At 42.0% G+C, this 24,331-nt stretch overlaps 1 long non-coding RNA gene across 1 annotated transcript in view; it reads left to right on the forward strand.

The window, feature by feature from the left end:
• The window catches only part of LOC111749963 (uncharacterized), a 232,976-nt gene that overhangs the window by 201,949 nt on the left and 6,696 nt on the right, over window positions 1-24,331 (forward strand). The window contains exons 2-4 of the long non-coding RNA XR_002785126.2: window positions 3,039-3,145; window positions 20,732-20,834; window positions 22,047-24,307. This is a non-coding gene — a long non-coding RNA (uncharacterized LOC111749963). The remainder of the gene's footprint in view (window positions 1-3,038; window positions 3,146-20,731; window positions 20,835-22,046; window positions 24,308-24,331) is intronic.

Here is a 24,331-nt window from a genome sequence, read left to right on the forward strand (position 1 = left end):
CCTTTTCCAGTAACTAGTTTAGCAACTGTTATGGTTTCAATTGTCCCCTAAAAGGATAGGTTGAAGTCCTAATCTGTCAATGTGACCTTGTTTGGAAATAGAGCCTCCCTCATTTGCCAGGGAGTATGGTTTGTCCTCGTCGCATCCGAGTGGTGTCTTAGAGGACAGGCACAGAAAGTTAGACAGAGGAAGAACAGCCATGTGATGACTGAGACAGGCACAGGTGCAAGCCAAGGAGCCCCAAGGATTTCCAGGAGCCACCATAAGTTAGGAAAGAAGCATGGAACCGTTTGTCTTTCAGAGCCTTCAGAAGGAATCAACATGGCCGCTATCTTGATGTGGACTTACAGTCTCCAGAACTGAGTCTGTGAGACATTACATTTCTGTTCTTAAAGCCACCCATTCTGTGTTATTTTGGTACAGGAGCCCTAGGAAACTAAGAAAGCGACCTTGAGAAAGTCATTTTACCTCTCTGGGCCTTGTTTCCTCTTTTGTAAAATTCTTTAGACCAAAGGATGCTAAGCTTCCTTCCAGTTCTAACATGTTTCAATTCTGTGGCCTCAAGACCAGTCCTGGAGCTACTGGTGAGAAGGGGAAGGTCATTTTCATTGGGAGTGTGCTCATAGGACTCATGGAGGCATTTCAGATGGGGAGGAGTTATCAGGTAGCTGAAGTTAATAGTGCCATGAAGGATTTGTAAAGTATTACTAGCTGGTGAAGGCTTAAAAGGGCATATTACTCCCTTCCCATTAGAATACTGTGATGGTTAAGGTTGTGTGTCAACTTGGCTGGGCCATGATTCTCAGTGTTTTGGCAGTCATATAATGTTGTAATCACTTCCCTGTTGAGATTTGATATGTGATCACCTCCATGATGGAATCTGCTGTGAGCAGCCAATCAGTTGAAAGGGAGTTTCCTTGGGCATGTGGCCTGCATCCAAATATAAGCAGACATTCTGGTAAGGCTCTAGGGCTTTTGCTCATTCTGGATCCTCCAGCTGGCTCCTGTTCTTCTGACCACTGGTTCTTGGGACGTGAGCTAGCAGCTTACAGGTGGTCTTGCCTGCCAATCTTAGGATTCGTCAATCTTCATAGCCTGTGAGCAAGAACCCTGCTCTCTGAACTGCTGACATTAGGTTCGCCAGCCCCTGCAGCTACGTGAATCAGGAGAGGCCTCTAACCTGAACCACAGACTTGGGAGATTCCAGCCTCTACAACTACATAAGCCATTTCCTTGATATAAATCTCTCTCTCTATATATATATTTATATGCTTTACTGGTTTTGCTTCTCTAGAAAACCCAGCCTAAGACAAATATCTACCAGCTGCACTTTGCGTGCTAAGGACTACCTGTGCACATGCAGTGCCCAAAGCAGCCTCCTGGATGAACCAGTCACCAAAGGGCATCTCATACAATGCTGAGGCTTCTTTAGTATCAAGAAAAGGTGCTTCTGTTTCCCACCAGCCTGAAGAGCTGACAACTGCTTTTTTTTTTCCAAAGGCTCATGAACATCTTCTACCTCTCACTCCCCAGGCCTGAAATTAATATAATAATAAGGCTTCTTTTTCTTAATTATCTCCCTTTGTCCTCTCTGAAATCCAGGGAAACACGAAAAACCAGGGCCTGAAAGGCCAGCTGTCATTTTGCTGTCACTCCAAGGCCTCACTTCCATTTAATTTAGAGTAGAATAGAGCCGTCATTTTCATCAGTCACCAGCCTGAATGAAAGAGGAGTCCATGTCCCCCTCCCCTCAAATCGCTAAAGGAGCTTGAGGGTAGATGAATTAAATCATAAGCCCTGTGCAAGCTCTTCAGTTTCACTCATTATTCCGTTATTTAACCTTTTTAACCTTCTAACCTGATCAAATGAAGCCTAGGGCCAGGTTCACGCTGTTTAGAGTAGACAAGGCAGTTGCCCTTTCCCTGGATTGTGCATGCCCCTAGTTTGAAAAGTAGCCAGGCATCTCCAGCTAGTGGTACAAAGACAAATTGAACTTCAATCAAAGGAATACATGCAGACAGGTTGGGGAGTAGCAGAAGAAAGAGTTTTCCTTTGTTGATTTCTCAAAATCATTAGGACATGTTTTTATTTTCTATATGCCTTTGATGATTGGCCCTTAAAGTAGGCAAATATATGGCAGTCTGCAGGACCATAGTCGGTAGATGCTAGGCATACCTTTTTTGAGGTGTAGCAACAAAACCCCAAACCAAAAAAAACCCAATGCCATTGAATTGAGTCTGAATCATGGCGACCCCATGTGTGTATAGTAGAAATACACTCCATAGGGTTTTCAAGGCTGTGATCTTTCGGAAGCAGACTGTCAGGCCTATCTTCCAAGGCACCTCTGGGGGGGTTCAAACCACCAACATTTAGATTAGTAGTCGAGCACAAACCATTTGTGCCACCCAAGGACCTTTTCAAGAAAACCCACTGGTCCCTAAAATACTTCTCAGTGTCTCTGACATTGTCCAGTTAGATCAAGCCCTTCCCTTTCAGTCTGTTCCTTCTTAAAACACATTTATGCTTAGAACAGTGTTGAACAAACTTTTCCACCTAAGGGTCAATTCAGGAAAAATAGAATACTTGGGAGTCGACTTAAGAAATAGCCTTAAGAAAATCAAGAAATGCAATAGGTGCAACTGTATTTAAGCATTTTAGGGTTTCTTCTTTAGCTACAATGTCAAGAACACATGATTAGCCTGCACTGAAGAATCAATTTTCAATATTGTAGTTTTGAATAAATTTGATTGCTGAGGAAGGCATTTTTGGAGCTGGTTTATTTTGCCTTTCCTTGACTGACCTCGTAAGCTACTCTATTTCTCTTTTTGTGTCTCTTAATTGTATTGTATTTACTTGTTAGGTGCAAATGACCTATGTAGCAACAACACTCCAAAGAAGTTCTCATGTCCACCTATTTTGAAATACATAACTTTGATTAGTCTCTTTTCTTGTTTGCAGTCATGGCAGGTATTTAAAAGTTATTCTAAAAAACAGCCCTCCTCATACACATCAATATATATCTTTTTCCTGTTTCTCAGATTAAGTCAATTGGTACTCACAAGACAAACCCACCGACAGGTTCTCTCTGATTTGCCAGGGACCAGGCCAACAGAGTTCTGAAGCAGCTGATCACCCCAAGTCCAAGGTAAAGTAAGCTAAGGCCTGCCATCTCTGGGCCTGTGTTCTCCTCTGTGAGTTGAGGGCAACATCATGGGGGCAAACAGTAGGCTTGTCTCCAGGCCCACAGGTGACTCATCACAGCCCTCAGGAGAATACACCATATAAGCCTTCTCTGACATTTGTTTATCCATTCATTCATTGAGTCAAAATTCCACAAATATTTGTTGAGCAACTACAAATACTACACTGCCACCTACATGGAGTTTGTAATAGAGTTGCAGATTGGCAGTTCCAAGCCAGAACCCCAGGGTTAAAAACTGATGTTCCTGCTGCCTTCTGCAATCACCAAGAATGAGATGACTTCCTAAGAGTGGGTTTTTTAAGAAGGAAGGGAAGGAAGGGAAAGAGCAAGGGGCCTCTGGGTCCCCGAGGGAGGAAAGAGGAGAGCACCTAGAGAGAAGGTAACAGCATCTAGTGGGTATGCTGGGGGTCCTGAAGTGGTTCACATAAATTTATTTGGAGATTCCTAGTTATGGAAAAGGAAGACAGAAGAAGAATTGATATGATCAAACTGTGGAGTTGGTGAAGAATGCTGAATATACTGTGGACTGCCAAAAGGATAGACAAATCAATCTGAGAAGAAGTTTATCCAGAATGTTCCTTAGAATTGAAGCTGGTGAAGCTTCGGTTCACTTACTTTGGACATATCATCAGGAAAGACCAATCACTAGAAAATGACATCATGTTTGGTAGAGGGTCAACAAAAATGAGGTAAGTCCTCCGCGAGATGAGTTGACAGAATAGCTGCACCAGTGGGCTCAAACACACCAATGATCATGAAGATAGCACCTTTCATTCTATTATACATAAGGTTGCCATGAGTTGGAGCTGATTCAGTGGCAACAATAACAACAACAATAACAAATTATGGATAATCCCTGAACCTTGGAAAAAGAAGGCTCCTTCTTTGTGCTTTGTTCACTAAGAAGTCTGTACTCTCCTTATAGAAGCAAATAAGAAAATGGCAGGGATTTCACATCTGACAAGGCTCTGAGCACTTGGGAGAGGTCTGCACACAAAGAAGAAGAATCAGGAAGCAGAGAAAGAACTTCACATTTTCCAAGGTTCCTCAAGATAAATAAATATCACATGTGGCTCAGTGAAATCTGACTTAGTGAGACAAAGACAGAACTTCAGGTACAGAAGCCAATATTCTAAATAATTCTGTGACTCTCTCTTTGGCCCATTCTCACCTCTGCTCTTTCCAACTGCCCTTGAGTTAATCGGAGGCCTTCACTGTCTCTCTCATTTTCAAAACCCTGTTGTTGCTACTTAGCGCTCTCCCACACCCACCACACAGTGATCCATCAAAGGACGCAAGATTATTTCCTCTTTCCATTGTACCATCATCAAGACTTTTTTTTTTTTTTTTTTTTAATTTAACTTCCCTATGTCCCTGGAAACCCTGGTGGCATAGTAGTTAAGAGATATGGCTGCTAACCAAAAGGTTGGTGGTTCGATTCTACCAGGCGCTCCTTGGAAACTCTATAGGGGCAGTTCTACTCTGTCCTATAGGGTCGCTATGAGCTGGAATCAACTCATTGCAGTGGGTTTGGTTTTTTTTAGGTATGTCCCTAGGTGGCTGCCATCCCTCCAGGCATCCCACATAGGCATGACAGTATCCAGAGGCAGAAAAACAATCACTTCTTCCCGAAAAATTCCTTTTAGGAAAGAGGGAAACATTTCCCTGAAGCCCATCAGGAGACTTCCCCTATGTCTCTTTGATCTAAACTGTGTTACACATCTGTTGTCCAATCCAACTACCAGCGGGGTGAAAAAGACCACTATCGTGGACTTAGACCCATCATGACTTACCTCTGAGGTTTGGAATGGTGCCTGCCTTCCCTGAAACACATGGAAGATGGATATTTGAATGAAATGAAGGTCGGTAGGCAACCAATAATGTCTTCTCTACTTAAGCAGGTCACAGCTTTCTATGTTCAATGACATTCTTATCTTAGCTTTCTCCATCAACAACACAGTATAAGCTATTTCTTAGGACACTGCACTTCTGCACATCCCTGAGTTTTCCTATTATGTGCTGAATTTGGAGACTCACTATTTTACAGAATGTATATTCTGTGGCCTTCCTTCTTCTCAGAAGCTCGGCCATCTCTGTGAAGCATAATAGCACTGATTATACAAGTCAGTATGAATGCACAACTCAAGTCATGGGAACTTTCAGGTCAGCTTTACCTTTTCAGAGATGGTTGCAAGCTCTCCGTAATTCAGTCCTTACTGTTGGGAATTAATAGGCACTCAGCTACAGCATGTTCTTCCCAACTGATTAGGCAAGGCAACGGTATGAGAAAACTAGCAGAAGATGTTTTAAAACTCTTTTTAAGTATCTCAGAGCGCTTTAGAATGTTCCATTTTATGTAATAGAAACACCAGTTTAAAGCAATTCCACCTGCTATTAACAGCATTTCTAAGGGCATTTACTAGGTCTTACTAATGTTGAGCAAATGAATAAATAATCTTGACTGACCCAGTTTGACATAAACCTTGACAAAAATAAAACTTTATGCCCCTAAAAAAAAATTTTTTTTTTAAACTCATAAGTGCGACATGAATTTTAGGTAACTTATTTTTTTTAATTCAGAAACCCTGCTGGCTCAGTGGTTAAGTGCTACAGCTGCTAACCAAACGTTCAGCAGTTTGAATCCACCAGGCACACCTTGGAAACTCTATGGGGCAGTTCTATTCTGTCCTATAGGGTTGCTATGAGTCGGAATCAACTCGACAGCAACTTTTTTTTTTTAATTCAGTCATTTAACTGTTTACGAGCCCAAATTGTTCTGAATAAGAGAAGTGTTTCTGTCCAATCTTAAGAAAAATGTAACATGACCAACATTTGGGTAAAATGGTCTCCAGTACTTAGAATTTATCATTTTTCAGCTTTGACAGTGAAACTGTAAAGGAGGAGCCAAAGCCTGAGAGCCAGAATCAGCGATGGTCAATTTCTTAACCTATAATGACACATGTGGCCCAGTATTGGCCAATTTTTAGTTTAAGTTCAGAAAAACTCCTCTACACAGTAGCTTAGCCTTGCACGTGAGGATGGAGGCAGTTGGACAGAGAAAGTTATATCCTGGATGTCCCCACCAAGATAGAGAAGAAGGGAATCGAAGACACTCAGAGGCAAAAATGTTCAACATCCTGCCTCATTCCTGGCCTGCCACAAGCCCCCAAAGTTGCCAAGCATGCAGGTTTTCTATATTTAACCCAAATTCTCCCTAGACATGAAGCAAATAAGGTATGTGTTTGAAAAGTGTGATACTTTCAGCAAACTGTGGGATTCCAAATATGAGCGAGAGGAATTTAACTTTACAGCTCATACAAGCACATGCACACACACACACACAAGATAAATTGAACCAAGAACTCAATTCTTGCAAAATTGTTGCTGTACCCAGCCTTCCTGCTCTGCTGCTACAAACATGAAGAACTATAGGATAAATTATAACAAATGTTCTTTTAAATGTATAACTGAGCTTAAAAAAGAAAGGGGAGTACTCAAGTTCCAGAAACAGAAAGAGAACTGAAAACAGGCCAGTGAGTGTGGTAGCTTTTGTGGTTCCATAAAGCTTGGGACTCTGAAAGGCCACACCTCAGTGAAAGATTGACCTAGGAAAAAAAAAAAAAAATCCCACCCATGAGCAGAGGAAAGCTAGTCTGCCTCTGCCAGAGCTCTGTGCAGAGGCAAAAGTTTCCCCAGGATAGATAAGTAGAAACTTTGGTGAAGGGTAAAACAGTACACAATACTGAGGAAGCCAGCACAACCGTACAAGGCAAGGCCATGGTAGCTCCATAGACACAACTAAGCTCACTCAGGGACTGAATTGCTGGGCTGAGGGCTGTGGGGACCACGGTCTCAGGGAACATCTAGCTCAATTGGCATAACACAGTTTATAAAGAATATGTTCTACATTCTACTTTGGTGAGTAGCGTCTGGGGTCTTAAATGCCTGTGAGCAGCCATCTAAGATACTCCACTGGTCTCACCCCGTCGGGAGCAGCTAAGAACAAGGAAAACTAAAGATACAAGGGAAAGATTAGTCCAAAGGACTAATGGACCACATCTACCACTGCCTGCACCAGACTGAGTCCAATAAAACTAGATGGTGCCTGGCTAGCATCGCTGACTGTTCTGATAGGGATCACAGTAGAGGGCCCCGGATAGAGCTGAAGAAAAACGTAGAACAAAATTCTAACTTTAAAAGAAAGACCAGACTTGCTGGTCTGCAGAGACTAGAAAAACCCTGAGAGCATGGCCCCCTGAGAGCATGGCCCCCGGACACCCTTTTCCAGCTCAGTAATGAGGTCACTCCTGAGGTTTACCTTCAGCCAAAGATTAAACAGACCCATGGAAAAAAACAAGCCTAAAGGAGTGCACCAGGGACTGGAAGGCAGGAGGGAACAGGAAAGCTGGTAATAGGGAACCTAGGGTTGAGAAGAGGGAGTGATGACATGTGGGGTTGTTAACCAATGTCTTAGAACAATGTGTGTAGTAACTGTTTGATGAGAAAGTAGTTTGTTCTGTAAACGTTCGTCTAAAGTACAATGAAAATAAAATAAAAAAGTTTCCCCGAGAATTTGTACTCACAACCTTCCACTTCATGAGTTTGAGGTTGAATATTTCTACCTATATAGTCTTAGAAACCTCAGCTAAGAAATTATGTTAAAGATTGGAGCTGGGCCTGTGGTACCCCAGGAATACCTGAGAGAAGCAAAACAAAAACCTTTTCAACCAAATCAACACAAGCCCAGAAATAAAACCCTATTAAAGATGAGCTCACAATCTAAAATTACAAATAGTCAAGGAAAGAGTAGTTCAAGAGATAAAGGAACAACACAAATAACAAGACTAAAAAAACAAAAAACAAAAAACCAAAATGCATTACCGTTGAGTCGATTCTGACTCTTAGCAACTCTATAGGACACAGTAGAACTGCCCCATACAGTTTCCAAGGATCACCTGGTGGATTAAAACTGCCAACCTTTTGGTTAGCAACCATAGCTGTTAACCACTATGCCACCAGGGTTTTCACAAGATTAGAACCTAAGAATTTCAAATAACTTTATAATTTGATTATTAATAATGTAATTAAGTACATAAGAGATAAATCAAAACCACATAAAAAGAAAAAGACACTAAAAAAAGAAAGAGTGAACTGGTTGGAAAAGATAAAATTAGTTCCCTATCTCACTCCAAAAAAAAAAAATTTTTTTTTTTCCTCACTCCATTGACAAAATAAATTCAGATACAGTAAGGATCTAAATGTAAAAAGGCAAACTTGAAAACTTTTAGAAGAAAAGTAGGAGAATATTATTATGGCTTTAGTATAGGAGAAATTTTCTAATACAGAACACAAAAATAAAAAACCATAAAGGAAAAAAACTGATAAATTTGAACTTCATTAAACTGAAAAACTTCTGTGGGGAAAAAAGATACTATAAGCCAAAACAAAAGACGAAATACAGTCTGGGAAAGATACTTACACCCTAGATAAGAAATTCCATAAATAAATAAGAAAAAGATAATCTCTTTGAAAAAGCTTACAGAAGAGGAGACAAGAATGGCTAATTAACATATGAAAAGATGTTCAAGAGTTATCAGAGGATAGCAAACAACAACAAAAATGGACAAAGATGTGGGGAAACAAGAACACTTACATATTGTGGGTAGGACTTATGCTGGAGAAAAATTTGGCAGGATCTAGCACAGCCGAGGAGCCCTGGTGGCACAGTGGTTAAGAGCTATGGCTGCACACACCCTCTTTCTTACCTATGCACAAAGAGACATGTATGTGGATGATTATTCTATCCCTATAAGGTCTCTAGGAGCCCTGGTGGCACAGTGGTTAAAGTGCTCTGCTGCTAACCATAAAAGGTCAGTGGTTCAAACCCACCAGCCGCTCCGCGAGAGAAAGATATGGCAGTCTGCTTCCATAAAGATTTACAGCCTTGGAAGCCCTATGAAGCAGTTCTACTCTGCTATAAAGTGTCACCATGAGTTGGAATCGACTTGATGGCAATGAGTTCGGTTTGGTTTTTATAAGGTCCCTGTGAGATGCAAATGTTTGTGCTCAACTAGTAACCTCTAAAGGTTGGCAGTTCTAAGCCACCCAGCTATGACACAGAAGAAAGGCATGGCGATCTGCGTCCTTAAAGATTGCAGCCAAGAAAACCCTATGGGGCAGTTTTACTCTGCAGCACATGGGGTTACCATGACTTAGAATCGACTCAATGGCAATGGGGTGGGTTTTTTTGGTCTATGATAGTTAAATAAAAAAGTGTTGAAATAACTTAAGGTCCATTAGTGAGCAATAAAAATACACAGAACCATATAATATGTTTATGGACACAGATACATGTGTGGGAATAATACCAATCTACTTTAAGGCAGGGATTATTTTAGAAAGGAGGAAGGAATGTGAATGGGGCTTTGGTTGCCTCTAAACAGTTTTATCTCTTAAAAGACTGAAGCTCACATGAAAAAATGTTCAACATCATCAGTCATTGAAGAGAAATGTAAATCAAAAACACAATGAGATACCACTTCACACTCACTAGGAAGGTTATTATCAGAAAAATGGAAACAAACAAGTGTTGGCAAAGATGTCAAGAAATTGGAACACTGGTGCATTACCGATGTGAATGTAAAATGGTGCAGCTGCTGTGGAAAAGAGTTTGAAGGTTCCCCAAAAAGTTAAACATAGAATTATCGTGTTATTGTTGTTGTTTGGTGCCACCAAGTCAGTTCCGACTCAGTGATCCTGTGCACAACAGACTAAAACGCTGCCCACTCCTGTGTTAGCCTCACAATCATTGCTATGCTTAAGCCACTGTGCCAGTCCATCTTGTTGAAGGTGTTCCTCTCTTTCACTGATCCTCTACCAAGCTACCAGTTATCATAACCCATTTCCGTAGAGTTGATTCTGACTTATAGCGGCCCTATAGGACAGAGCAGAACTGCCCCACAGAGGTTCCAAGGAGTGGCTGGTGGATTCAAACTGCCAACCTCTCAAGAGCCGTAGCTCTTAATCACTGCACCACGAGGGCTCTGCCAATTATCATATGACTTAACAATTCCACTTCTAGGTGTATGCCCAAGAGACTTGAAAGCAGGGACTCACACAGATACTTGTCACCAGTGTTCACTGCAACTTTTTTCACAATAGCCAAAAGGTGGAAACAATCCAAGAGTCCATCAACAGATGAAAGGATAAACAAAATATGGTATAGACATACAATGAATTATTACTCGGCCATAAAGAGAAATGAAATTCTGATACGTGTTACATGAAGGAACCTTGAAATCATAACGCTAAGTGAAATAAGTCAGACACAAAAGGGCACATATTGCATGGTTCCACTTAAATATCTAGAGTAGCAAATGCATGGAGGTAGAAGTTGCTCAAGGGGCATTTGCAGTGATGTAAAACTTCTGGAAATGGATAGTCGTGCTGTTTGCACAACGTGGGGAACATAATTGTGTCACTGAATTGTACACTTAAGAATGATTAAAATGGAAAAATTTTGTTGTATATGTATTTTACCACAATAAAATAAAATACTCTCTGAAGCTAATTAGGCAATATGTTGAGACGGCATTTGTATAATCTAGATGGTTGGTACATAGAGGTCTGAAAGATTATTGTCTGTAGTTTTCTGTATATTTGAGCTACATCATAATTAAAAAACACAGCTTAGAAAATGTCTACACAGGCAATGATTGCTCTACATGAGGCCTTAAACTAACCACGGGGTTTAAACATCATCAAGTGAAATAAGTTCATTGAGTTGATAAATAGATACTGATTGCCTACTATGTGGTAAGGATTGTGATAGGCGTACATGAAGCAATAATTGAACATTATCCTTGGGTTCAACTTGGGACCACATTTTAGCCGGCAGTGATTGAAAAACTCTTTGGAGGTCCAGTTTAGGGTTACCTTATTCTGAATTCTGCATAATTATATTAGACCATTTTTAGGGCCTTTGTAGTTATATTTTATCTCGATATGAGGCAGTAGGAGCACAATTTAATCATTTCATTGCTTGATGCTGTCAACTCAGCTCCAACTCATAGTGAGCTTAGATATAACAGAATGAAACATTGCTGGGCCATTTTCATGATCGTTGCTATGTTTGAGTTTATTGTTGCATCTATTTATAATAACAGCTAATAATACCTAATGTAGCTTATAGAACTCCAGGCACAGTCCTCAGACTTTACTTGAATTACATCTTTTTATCCTCACAACATACAGCTATTGAAACTGAGGCACAGCTAATTAATTTGAGCTAAGTCACTGAATAATAACTGGCAGAGTCAAGATTTCAACATTATGGATTTAACTCCAAAGTACACCACTCTTACGTTCTCTGCTGGCCTATCTTTATGCATTTACAATTGAATGGTTAACTCTAAGAAGCAAAAGGTTCTCTGGGCATGCTGCAGCACACCTGCTCCACGTGTCATGGAAACAAAGGACAGTGGAGCTGGAGGGAGCCTTAAAGATCATCTGGTTCAGTGGGGTAGTAGAGTGTGAGCTCCATGGGGGCAGGAGGTAGCCGCCTGCATCACTGCTGTGTCCCCAGGCCCTACAACAGTGCCAGATACACAGTAGGGGCTCAGTAAATATTTGTTGAATAATTTTCTCTTTGCTTAGGTTTTTTTTTTTTTAATGTTTTTCAGAAAGCCCACCACCAAAGAGATCAAAGTGGAGATGTTTTGGTTAAAGTTTTGAAGTGGGGGTGGGTCCCAGAACTCCACAATCTCGATTCTGCTGCAGGCCCTATGCGCAGCTTACAGACATAGAGGTGCCATAAAAGGGGAGGAATTCTGATGTCCAGGGAGGGCTCCAGAAAACCAAACCAAACCCATTGCTGTCAAGTCAATTCCCGCTCATCAAAAGGCCACCCCACTAGTGCAGAGCTTAGCTGACTCTGCTGATTTTGAGTCCCAGAGTTTTTTTTCCTGCATCAGAAGATAAGTGGTGTCTGGCTGCCTAGACTACTCACAACCCAGCAGTATTTTCGTAGGAAAAAGGTACCCACTTGGTAAAGGGATGTTCACGTAAATTAAAGATACGTAACCACCAGTTGCCATCAAGTCAATCCTGACTCGTGGTGACTCCATGTGTATCAGAGTAGCACTGCACTCTGTGGGTTGATTTTTCAGAAGTAGATCACCAGACCTTTCTTCCAAGGTGCCTCTGAGGGGACTTTTGGTTAGCTGCTGAGTATGTAAACCATTTGTACAACCCGGGGACTCCAAAGTTAATTCATGTAAGATGAGCTAAACAAAGATTTTTTGCTTCATAATTTAAGAACTAGTAATTACTTTGGCAACTGCCACATCCCATGGAAGTGACTGCCGTTAAAATTCAGAGAACTCTTGTCTGTTGGTTTAAAAAAGATATCAAAATCCATTTTATTGCATGAAAATTATTCTTTTTCATGGTGGAAGGGAGATTTTTGCACTTGTTTGCTATCCTCTAGCCTCTAGCCCCCCAGAAACTGCCCTCTCCTGCTCTTACCACTCTATGGCCCTCTACCCCTCACCTCTCCTCCACCCCCTTCCCGCTTGGCCCTGATGAAAATGCTGCAGGAAACACTTACCAGGAGGTTGCTTAGGAGAAATCTGTGTGAGTGTGTGCCCTTGTTTGGGTATGAGAAGGTGTACACAAGCAGGGACGCCTATCCAATTAGCTCTTCAGAAGGTGCACTCCCTGTTCTTTTAAAAAAAAAAAAAACTTTTAGGAGCATATTAATCATTTTTACGCTATCCTGACTTCTAATCACAGGCGTTTCCAGTGTTGTCAAAACAGTGCCTGCCTACATCTGTTTTCTGCTATTGGCCTGTGTTCCGGGAGTTTTTGGGAGAGAGGGAAAGAACAAGAGATTGACAATCTTCTGTTGACATTTTGTGGCTGTTTGGAAATGAGAAAGATCCAGGTCTGATATTGTAATTCCTCCTTTTATGGGCATAAAGCAATGCCTCGGCATGAATGAGCATAACTAAACACACTGGGACGCAGCCCCAGACATAGCGTGCACTCCCAGGACACTCACCAGGCTTTTTGTTGTTGCTATGGGAGGAAAAAAATGCAGAAGAGGGGCTCTTGTTTCCCCATTCCCACACTGCTACTCCTAATGGAATTAATAAAACACCAAGCTTAAAGAGACACATTTGCCTTCTCTCTTCTCTTCTCCTTTCTCTTCCTTTCTTTTTCCATCACTGCCCAGTTAGGAGTGTGTTTGGCTACAAGGAACAGAATACCTGACTAAGAGTGGCTCGAAACACTAGGATTCATCCTCCCCATAGAACAAGACTTCTGATGCCATCAGGGGCCCTGACTTTTTGGCTTTCCCCTTTCCATCTATTTTCAACACAACAGCCAGACAGATCTTGTTAAAATCTAAGTCAGATCACACCACACGTCTACTCACAACCCTCCAATGATTTCCCGTCTTGCTTAAAGGAACAGCCAAAGCCCTTGCATGAGCATTCAAGGCCCCAGCCGGGTTGGTCATCTCCTTCACTTTTCTCCAAAGTACTTGTCACCTTGTGACATACTACATATTTCACTTATATATGTTACATATTGTCTTTCTCTACTGTCGCCATTGAAATGTAAGCTTTGGGGAGACAGGGAGTTTGTGTTTTGTTTACTGCTGTATCTCTAGCACCTAGAACAGTGCCTGGCACATATAACCCATTGCTGTTCAGTCAATTCTGACTCATAGCAACCCTATAGGATACAGTAGAACTGCCTGATAGGATACAGTAGAACTGCCTGATAGGATTTCCAAGGAGCGGCTAGTGAATTTGAACTGCTGTCTTTTTGGTTAGCAGCCAAGCTCTTAACCACTTCGTCACCAGGGCTCCTGGCACACATAGACACTCAATAAATTAGTTGAATAAATGAATGAATGATCTTTCTGTTCCACCTTTCTTAGCATATTGGCTTTGTCTTCATCTTTGTTGCCTCATAACCACATCATGGCTGCTGCTGCCCAGACATCATGTCCATGTCCAAGACAGCCAGACATCATGTCCATGTCCAAGACAGGAAGGGTGGTGCTGGACTCATGGGTCCCTTTTTATCGGGAAAGCAGAAACTTTTTCAAAAGTTCCAAGCCAACTTCAGTTTACATCTCATTGTTTTGGGTTATGTCACAAGCTACCCCTGGCAGCAAAAGAGTATAGGAAAGCAAGTAGTTAACTGGGCACATTGCTGCCCTGTGCAAAACTGGGAAGAAGAGGGCTAGATATTGGATGAGTAACTAACAGGGCCTGCTGTGAAACTGCTGATGGAAGAACCCAAACCTTGAGAGCAGCGTGGGAAATGCACCATCCTCTCCTCAAATCATCTCTCTTCATCTCACTCCTGGTTTTCCCAGATGACCTGCCCCGGCTGCTGGAGTCAAGCATAGAAGAGGAAAGCAGCTCTGTCTGCAGTTCAGGGAGTTCAACAGAGACATTTAGTGTCTGGTTCCTTACCAGAAAGCCAGCACGTAATCAAAAAAACCAAACCCACTGCCCTCAAGTTGATTCCGACTCATAACAACCCCCTAGGGTTTCCAAGGCTGTAAATCTCTACGGAAACAGACTGCCATATCTTTCTCCAGCTGAGCGCTGGTGGATTCAAACCACCAGCCTTTTGGTTAGCAGCCAAGTGCTTTTAACCACTGTACCACCGGGGCTCCTCAGTTTGTAATAAAAAATAAAAACCGTTGCCATCAACCTGACTCCAACTCATAGCGACCTATAGGACAGAGTAGAACTGCCCCATAGGGTTTCCAAGAAGTGGCTGGTGGATTCAAACTGCCGATCTTTTGATTTGCAGCCAAGCTCTTTCGCACTGTGCCACGTAATAGTGTCCCACTAACTACTCACAAGCATCCTCAGCCTTGCTCAGGCAAATACCTCTTTTCTGAGCCTCAGAACTGGATCATCACAGATCAGCATTGCCCAGTCTTTGGGTCCCCCAGACTGCACACTAATTAAGAAATATTGTTATTGCTGTCAGGTGCCGTCAGGTCAGTAGAGCTGCCCCACAGGGTTTCCAAAGAGCAGCTGGTGGATTTGAACTGCCGAACTTTTGGTTAGCAGCTGAGCTCTTAACCACTACACCACCAGGGCTCCTAAGAAATATTAAAAAAACAAACCAAACCCATTGCCATTGAGTCAATTCTGACTCATAGCGACATTATAGGACAGAGTTGAACTGCCCCATGGGGTTTCCAAAAAGCAGCTGATGGATTCGAACTGCCGACTTTTTGGATAGCAACCGAGGGCTCCAGAACATTGAAAAAATGAAAAACCAAACCCACTGCTGTAGAGTCGATTCCAACTCATAGCGACCCTATAGGGCAGAGTAGAACTGCCCGATAGAGTTTCCAAGGAGCGCCTGGTGGATTTGAACTCCTGACTTCTTGGTTAGCAGCCATAGCACTTAACTGCTAAGCCACCAAGGTTTCCTTTCAAAACATTAAAAAAAAAACAAAAACTAGTGCCATTAAAGTAACTGTTAAATCACCTGCAGATGCATTTCGTCATGCAGAGATACCCATGTTGTCCTCCAGGCTGTCTGTGTGTGCTCTCCTCAGACTCCAGAGAGTGGAACCCAGGACACACTCCCCTCTGCCCAGCGGGCCAACAGCTCTACGTCCTCAGGGAAGTGACAGGAGCTCACTTGAACATGGAGGGAAGCATGTGCTGCTGCCTTGGCCTTGGTTTTTGAGACAGCAGGCATTCCAGGGAGGAAAGGCAAGTCATAGAAAGTGCAAAACCCTGAATGTTAAAGCCTGAGGCAAGAGGTCATGATAAAATTCTCATCAGTGACTTCCAGATCTCACTTTGATAACATCATGACACTTGTCACTTAGTTCTTCAATAAGTTGAGGGGCTCCATGACAGCAGTGATTGTGTCTTTGATCTTTTTGCACCACTAGCACTTAGTGTGTTGCCCAGTACATAATAGGTGCTCAGTAAGTGGACACTGGATGAATAGAAAATTCTCTGAAAACACAATGCGGCAAGAGTGTGAGAGGAGGGGTCAAGGGAGCCCTCTGTATGCTGGGCTTGCCCAGTCCTTCTCCACAGCCATTGCACTGTAATCTAATAGTTCTACCCACTCCAAATATTAAATACCTGCATTGCATCTCTTTTCTACTTTTTTGCCCCAAGCGCATACACTTTCTTCGAATTTTTGTTGTTTTTTTTTGTTGTTGTTGCCATTCATGGTGATCCTTAGAAAGAAAGAGGAAAAAATTGTTCACTTATCCATGGAATTTAAAAAATTATCAAATAGTTTAGTACTCAGGTCACTCACAGCTCAAAAATTTCAAGATTCTATGATTCAGGCTTAGAGCCTTGTCTTTTCAATGTGAGAATATTTATTACTAAGGGAGTTCACTTGATCCTCACTGACTACCTTTGAACTTGTGAGTATAATTCTCTAATAACTCTAATCAAATGTGGTCACTTTTCAAAAATAAATATCTTCAGTAGCTAATCATAGTTTCATTTGGTTAAAATGTGTCATCTTCTCAGCTCTTGGAAGTCTCAGATTTTGCTAAAAGAGGAAATGGCATTTTCCCTGTATCATGTCCTGGAGTATTTCCAGGGCTTATAATGGTGGAAAGGAAATCCTTTCCTGTGTCCTATGCCAACCAGTAGCATCCTGTCCAGACTATTCCCACAGCCCCCCATCCAAATGAATTGTGTTAGAAAAGAATGGGTCCTTTACCTGAACACTCTATCTGATTGAGAACTCTGGCTTCTCCTGGGCTTAGAATTCACAAAGAAGGAAGAAAGCAGTTATAGTTATAATATTCCATCGTCATAAGCATCCTTAGCTTTGGGAAGTTTGTCAACGTGGTGGAGGAAGATAGTTGTTTCTCAATTGCTGCCATGTTAGAGATCTATGCGACCACCTTTTCTGCTGTAACAAAAATGGTGCTTATGAAATCGTTGGCCACACATGACTGTACTAACTATATGATGAGAGGCCATGATTTGGCTGTCTCTTACAGTACATCTTTTCATTCCAAGATAGCCCATTGTGCTGGCTGTTTTGGATGCAGCTTGGCATGAACACAGAAAGACCATACAACCACCCACAACTTGATCTACTAGTTGTGAATGGAAACTTTTGAACATGTTCCACCAGCTGCACAATGGTACCATTTATTACATTATTCTCAGGGGAAAACGTTTGCTGTGTGAATAATACCGGGGACTTGTGTAAGCCTCTTCATTTTCAGAGAGCTTTACGGGTGTCAGCAAATTCACACAACACCCTGGTAAGGTAGTAAGGCATTGTTACTCCTTCTTTACAGAAAGAGAAACCAGATCACAGCATCAGATTTCCCCAAGGCCAAATGGACAATAAGTGACATGGTCTCTTTTCCAGAGACACATATAGTCTTCTGCTAGAGCCCACAAACGATTTCCCACTGACAAAAATGCTCAACAGGGTTCCACCCTGGACATAACCCTTAGGATAACTACCCTGACCTTTGGCACATTTACCAATGTGGCCTTACCTAGGGTTTTCTTGAGATGGATAAAAAGGGCAAGAGAAGAGGGGGGCACCCATATAGGATAGTGGTCAAGGTTTTAGCATCTCTCAGATTCCTCACCATTGTGGAATTGTCCCATCTATGGTCTCAGGATCATGGCGGGTGTGGGTAAGCAGCCATTAAGTCCCATGAGGGGAAAAAGAAAAGACCCCTGCAATATAGTAGAACAGGTTTGTTGATTTCAATTGCTACTTAAGAGATTAAGAGAGAGCTTTCCTTAACAGCTCCAGGAAAACGTTAAATCCCCTTTGTCCCCTTCTTCCAATTCTCAGAATCACTTTTTTGTTTTGTTTTTAATTTTATTGTAGTAAAATATACATAACAAAATGTTTGCAATTTTACCCGTTTTCAAGTGTATAATTCAGTGACATTAATTACACTTCACTGTGTTGTGCTAGAAACCCTGGTGGCATAGTGATTAAGAGCTACGGCTGTTAACCAAAAGGTCAGCAGTTCGAATCCACCGGGTATTCCTCGGAAACCCTATGGGGCAGTTCTACTCTGTCCTGTAAGGTCACTCTGAGTTGGAATCAACTTGATAGCAATGGTTTTTTTTTTTTAATATTGTGTTACCATCACCACTACCCATTTCCAAAAGTTATTCATCATCCCGAGCAGACCATATGAATTTTAATTCAATTTAATTTAAAGTTAAACACATGCCATACCAGATAGTTTACATGTTTTTGTGTTAGAGTATATTATACCTCTAAAACAGTTGAAAATTACTCTCCCAGATAACCAAAATTAGTGAACGGAGAATTGGATTTTCTCGACTTGTCCTACGGAGAAAGCAGAAGGGGAATCATGAAGGGAGGAAAAATCAAGAACTATAGGAGTGAATTCAAATTCTGAATCACAAAACCACAGTTTTAGTGCTTTCTCTTCTCCAGTCTACTGCATCAAGGAGAACACAGTGGAGCACAGTGGACCCTTTAAAAAATGTTATGATTATTATTAAATTAATACAAGTTCATTATGCAAAATGCAATTATTATAGAAATTCACAATGTAGAAAATGAAGACCTCCAATATGCATACGGAACATAGTCCTCTGATTTTTTTTTTCACTCTAAACTTATTAACTCTTTCTCTTTCTCTATCCTTTAAAAGATTGGGATGAGAAGTAGGTCTGCAGGACAGCCTGTGTCTACCAATTTTTTAGTCTAATTCACTTTGATGAAAGGAATGTTTGCTGAGTAATACTGGATATAAGTCCTGCTTCTTGCAAGCCTTGCGTCGGACACAAAGCTTTTGTTAAATACATCTGAGGTGAGATGACGTTTTTAGTTAGAGCCTGGGTTTGCAAACCTTTTCTGTACAGTGCCACACTGTAAATATTTTAGACTTTGCAGGCCAAATGGTTTCTGTGACAACTACTTAACTCTGCTGTTGCAGCTCGAAAAGGGTCACAGATGATATGTAAAAGAATGTACATGGTTGTTGTATTTGTATTGCATAACTAATTGCCACAAACTTAGTGGCTATAAAACAGCATGCACGTATTATTTCATAGCTTTATAGGGCAGAAGTCCGACTGGGCTCAACTGAGTTCTCCACTCGGGGACTCACGGGGCTGAAACCAAGGTGTTGGCTGGAAAGGGCTTTATCTGGAAGCCCTGGGGAAGAATCTGCGTCTAAGTTCATCAATCTGCTTCATTCAGGTTTTTAGCAGATCCAGTTCCTTGTGGTTGTAGAACTAAAGTCCCCATTTTCCTCTGGCTCTCAGCTGGGAGCTGCTCTCAGCAACTAGAGGCTTGTCTTAGCTATCTAGTGGTGCTACAACAGAAGTATCACCAAGTGCATGGCTTTCCCAACAGAAATTTATTTTCTCACAGTTTAGGAGGCTAGTAGTCCGAATTCAGGGAGCCTGCTCTAAGGCAAGTCTTTCTCTGTCCACTCTGGGGGAAGGTCTGTGTCGCTTTTCAGCTTCTGTTCCTCAGTTTCACAGGGATCTTGCAATCTTCATGTAGCATCTATTTTCCTCCACCTCTGGTTGTTTCTTTGTGTCTAATCTGCTCATTTATATCTCAAAGGTGAGTGGCTTAAAACACACCTTACACTGATATGACCTTATTAACATAACGAAGAAAACCCTATTCCCAAATGGGATTACATCCACAAGAATGGAGATTAGGATTTACAGCAAATATTTTGGAGGGACGTAATTCAATCCATAACAACTCATAGGCAGTTCACAACATGGGTGTTTGTTCTCTTCCAGGCCACCCAGAACACATTTCTCTGATCTCCTCTTCTGCTACCAGCCAGAGAAAACTATTTTTAAAGAACTGGTGTGATTAGGAAATTCTAGTGGCATAGTGGTTAAGAGTTCAGCTGCTAACAAAAAGGTCGGCAGTTCAAATCCACCAGACACTCCTTGGAAACTTATGCGGCAGTTCTACTCTGTCCTGTAGGGTCGCTATGAGTTGGAATCAACTCAATGGCAGTGGGGTTTTGGTGTGATTAGGTTAGGCCCACCTGAATCATCTCCCTTTTAAATAACCCAAAATCAACTGATTAGTAACCTTCATTACATCTGAAAATATCCCTTTTGTAACATAATCACAGGAGTGATATCTCATTGTATTCAGAGGTGTTGCCCACACTCCAGGGAAGGAGAGTACACAAGGGCAAAGGTCATTGGAGGTCATTTTAGAATTCTGCCTACCACGACTGTGTTACAATAAAACTTTATTTAGAGACACTGAATTTTGAATTGAATAGAATTTTCATGTATAAGGAATTATTATTCTCCTTTTGATTTCTTTTCCCACCATTTAAAAATGTAAACACTATTCTTAGCTCTCAACGCCATACAACAACAGGCAGGGGGCCAGGTATGGCCCATGGGCTATAGTTTGCCAACACCGGGGTCAAAGGATCAAGTAAATAGATCTCGAAGGAATACTATAATCATCACAGTACTTCACAATGTGCTTTACCCACAGGAGGTACTCAGTGTATGAATGAACGAACAGATATTGGGTTTAAGAAGAGATCGAGGAGATAAGATGAACCCCAATCTTCTGGATGCTGAGTCAATTGCTGTGGGTGAGTGAAAACCACCAGCCTCTCCTATTGATCATGAGACCAGGCATGACCAAGGGGAAGCCTAGGTGGCCCAGAGCTCAGACTCTAGGACCTGTAACATGTCACTTGGTCTCCAAAGTAAAAGCACTGTAGTTACAAGGGTCATGTTTCAGTGAAGGCCAGCCCAGCACTTTATCTGATAAATGGACTTGAAAGCCAAGAGAAGCTCCCAGCAGTCTTTCCCTGAGATGCTGGGCTCAGCATCAGGATTTGGCTCTCCTTAATACCAGGTTGGTTTGTCCAGTTGGACAACAGTGCTATGGTCCAGAAGAATGCTGTCTCATGTCTTACTAGGCAAAATGGATAAGGTGAGAGAAACGTGAACCACACTGAGAATCAAAAGCAGGGTAAACACAGGGCCATGGGAAAAACTTGTAACTGCTCAGTTGAGTTCTCTTACCCAGTTACAGGAAGAACCACCCTCTGCATTTTATAATTGGAAGCATTCCTTGGGATAGGAAACATCATGCTATTGGCTGATGCCTTAGCAGAGGAGTAGTATTCTCTCTAGAAAATCTGAGTGACGGGGTTCTGGTACGTGAATCACCAGGACCCCAGATTCACAGAATGTTAGCATGAGAGGGCGTCTGAGGAGCCACCTGCTTCAACTCATGTCCTATGTGAGGAGAAACCAAGTCTTAAAAAAAAAAAATAGGGGCATTAAATTACCTTCCTAAATGTCCCCAAGCTTGCAAGTGAGAATGAAGACAAAGCCTGTTTCTCCTGATGCCCAATAAAATGTTATTTGTGCTCTGTATCCTGTCCTCTTCATTTGGTCCCATTTTTGTGCTTTCAGTTTGTTGGCCGAAAGTATGCCAGAGATTAGTGTTCATTCCTGGTCTTCCACGGTTGCAGCACCTCCCTGGCCTGTTTGTCATTTTTCACTTTGTAATCCAGATATTGAAGAAGGTGCTCTCTGTCTATATATTCATATGTCTTTCTCTCCTGGTTGCTATTTTAGACAGCATATTCACGTTATCAGTTTTTAGGTAATCGTCAGCATCTTCAGTGGGAGATTAGGAAGCAGCCTCTGTTCACCCCTCAGCAGCTTCATGTTTCACAACTGGCTACCACAGCCTCATGGCTGCCAGCTATGAAGGCCCTGGGCCTCCATTCTGAAGCCTCCCGCTATATTCACTGCCCTCACTCCTCTTTCTCTTTCCACTTTCCTAGGACAACCACATTCTCAAATAAAGGCAGATCCTGTGTTGCTGATGCCGTAGCTGTCTTTGCATGCAACATTTCCCTTCGTCTTTCGAATCCTGGACCACAAGCCTTGAATGTGCTGTTCCTGCCTCATTAGGGGAACTCCTGTCTCAGCTCAGTCACCTGGAGCCCGATCCTACAGAACACGTACCGGCTTTTCCTAGTGTTACCCCTGCCCAGAAGTGTTTCTGAACCTTGAAAAACAACAAAAAAAAAACAACTCTTTTCCTATTTGATATACATAAAATCTCATGCCTGCCCACCCAACCCAAGATTCTGATGTGACCTATCCAGGGAGATGAGACCCCCTTCCCAGGTGCCACCTTTTGAAGATTCACTGGTACACATTCCCTCCAGCAGAGGTTAACTTGCAAACTTTATTTTCTTTGTTTGTATTATGAGAACAGTGAATTTATCTTAGTCTCCAAATGATGAAATTCTATTATAACGTAAAATAAGTTTTCTCACAGTATACATACTCTTCTGGAAATTAGGATATGCATCCCTGGGAACTTTCCTTCCCTCTATTTGAAAATCAATGCTATAAAATGTTAGAGCAACAAAAGAGACATGGTGGAAGCCACTCAAAGAAAAACAACTTTACGAGATACAGAGAGAAACAGAGGAGGGTCCCATTATAAAACTGCATCTTCAGATGCTTTTCAGGCTAAACGTTCTCAGAAATGGGTGTACGCTTTGTCTCAACATGGACGTCCTGCCCATTATGCTTGAAATAGGACAGCTCTGTGTGCCATGCTGTATGTTTCCCACCTGAAAATGTTTCACCCCAGCCTCTGGAAAAGCTATTTTATAAGTTTCTTGCTTCCCCTGCAATGAGTTCATTATGGTGCTTTCTACCACCACCTGGCCACTTTTATCATTCGCCATTAGTAGGACCTTGAGAAACGATGGGAAAACCCTGCAGTGCGGAGAGCTCAGCTGTGGGCAGCTATATGAACTTAGTCTGCCATACTGTCAGTTTGCTGCACTGTGGGGGCTTGCATGCTGCTGGAAGCTATGCCACCCGAATTTCAAATACCAGCAGGGTTACCCATGGGCAACCAGTTTCAGTGGAGCTTCCAGACTAAGACAGACTAGGATGAAAGGCCTGGTGATCTATTTCTGAAAACTAGCCAATGAAACCCGATGGATCACAACAGAATATCGTCCAAAATAGCGCTGAAAGACGAGCCCCCTAGGTTGGAAGGCACTCAAGATACACGGTGGCTGCAACAGTGGACTCAGGCATACCAACGACCATGAAGATGGCACAGGACTGGGCAACATTTAATTCTGTTGTCCACGGGGTCACCATGAGTCAATTTGACGGCAACTTTTTTTTAACAGCAACATATGAATTCAGAGCTTCCAACCAAGAATAGGAATGGGCATGTGTGTATGTGCATTTTGCATATGGAGTACGGGGCCCGGTGCAATTCTGCTGAAAAAATAGAGGTCACAGTTTACAGGCCTCTCCTTTGATTATTTTTGTAATCAAAACTCTCTCTGTGGAGAGAGGACTTAAAATAACAGGGCATGTGAACAGACATGAGAGACACTGATTGTTCCAGCTCAGAGGGGCAAGGAAGGAACTTCAATATGGCAACCCCATAGACACGTAGTAACTGGAATTACCCAGGCCTGTCGCCTCTACACGGTTTTGTTCAGCGACTGCCTTGGCCCCTGCGATGCTCTTTGCCCTGAGTACAGCACCATTGTACAGTTCAACACAGCTACGACTGGCTCTTCAGAAACCTGTTCACTGCAGTGGCTAAGGTTATGCCGCCTACGACCGATTTGAAAGAAAAGAAGAAAAGAAAAGAAAAAAAAAGATGGTATTAATGGCTCCTTTTCACGACCCTAGGATTCTGTGGAAAAGGAGCAAAAGGCTTAGTTGTTTTTTAATACCCCAAACCTTGCTATGTATCCAGGACATTAGGGGTTCTATTCAGAATTTGAGTTTTAATTATTTTAACAACAAAGTAAAAACTGAGTGAATCACATGCATTAATATCCTGAAAGCCTTTTCCAGCCTAATGATAGCCTACATTTTCTACGAGGAAAAACAAACGTTTCAATGAAGCGTCCCAAATTCTTAGAAGAAGCAGAGATAAGAAGCTCCTGCCAGTGACTTCAGTGTCACTGGACCCATTTAGTGGTTTGTGCCTTGGCAGCACTCCCACTGACAGGACAGAAGACTCTTTGGGAAGACAGAGCCGAGTTGAAAGGCAAGTTTTATTTATAAATTATCT

Source organism: Loxodonta africana, chromosome 2 (assembly GCF_030014295.1).
Source record: "Loxodonta africana isolate mLoxAfr1 chromosome 2, mLoxAfr1.hap2, whole genome shotgun sequence".
In the NCBI taxonomy this organism is placed as follows: Eukaryota; Metazoa; Chordata; class Mammalia; order Proboscidea; family Elephantidae; genus Loxodonta; species Loxodonta africana.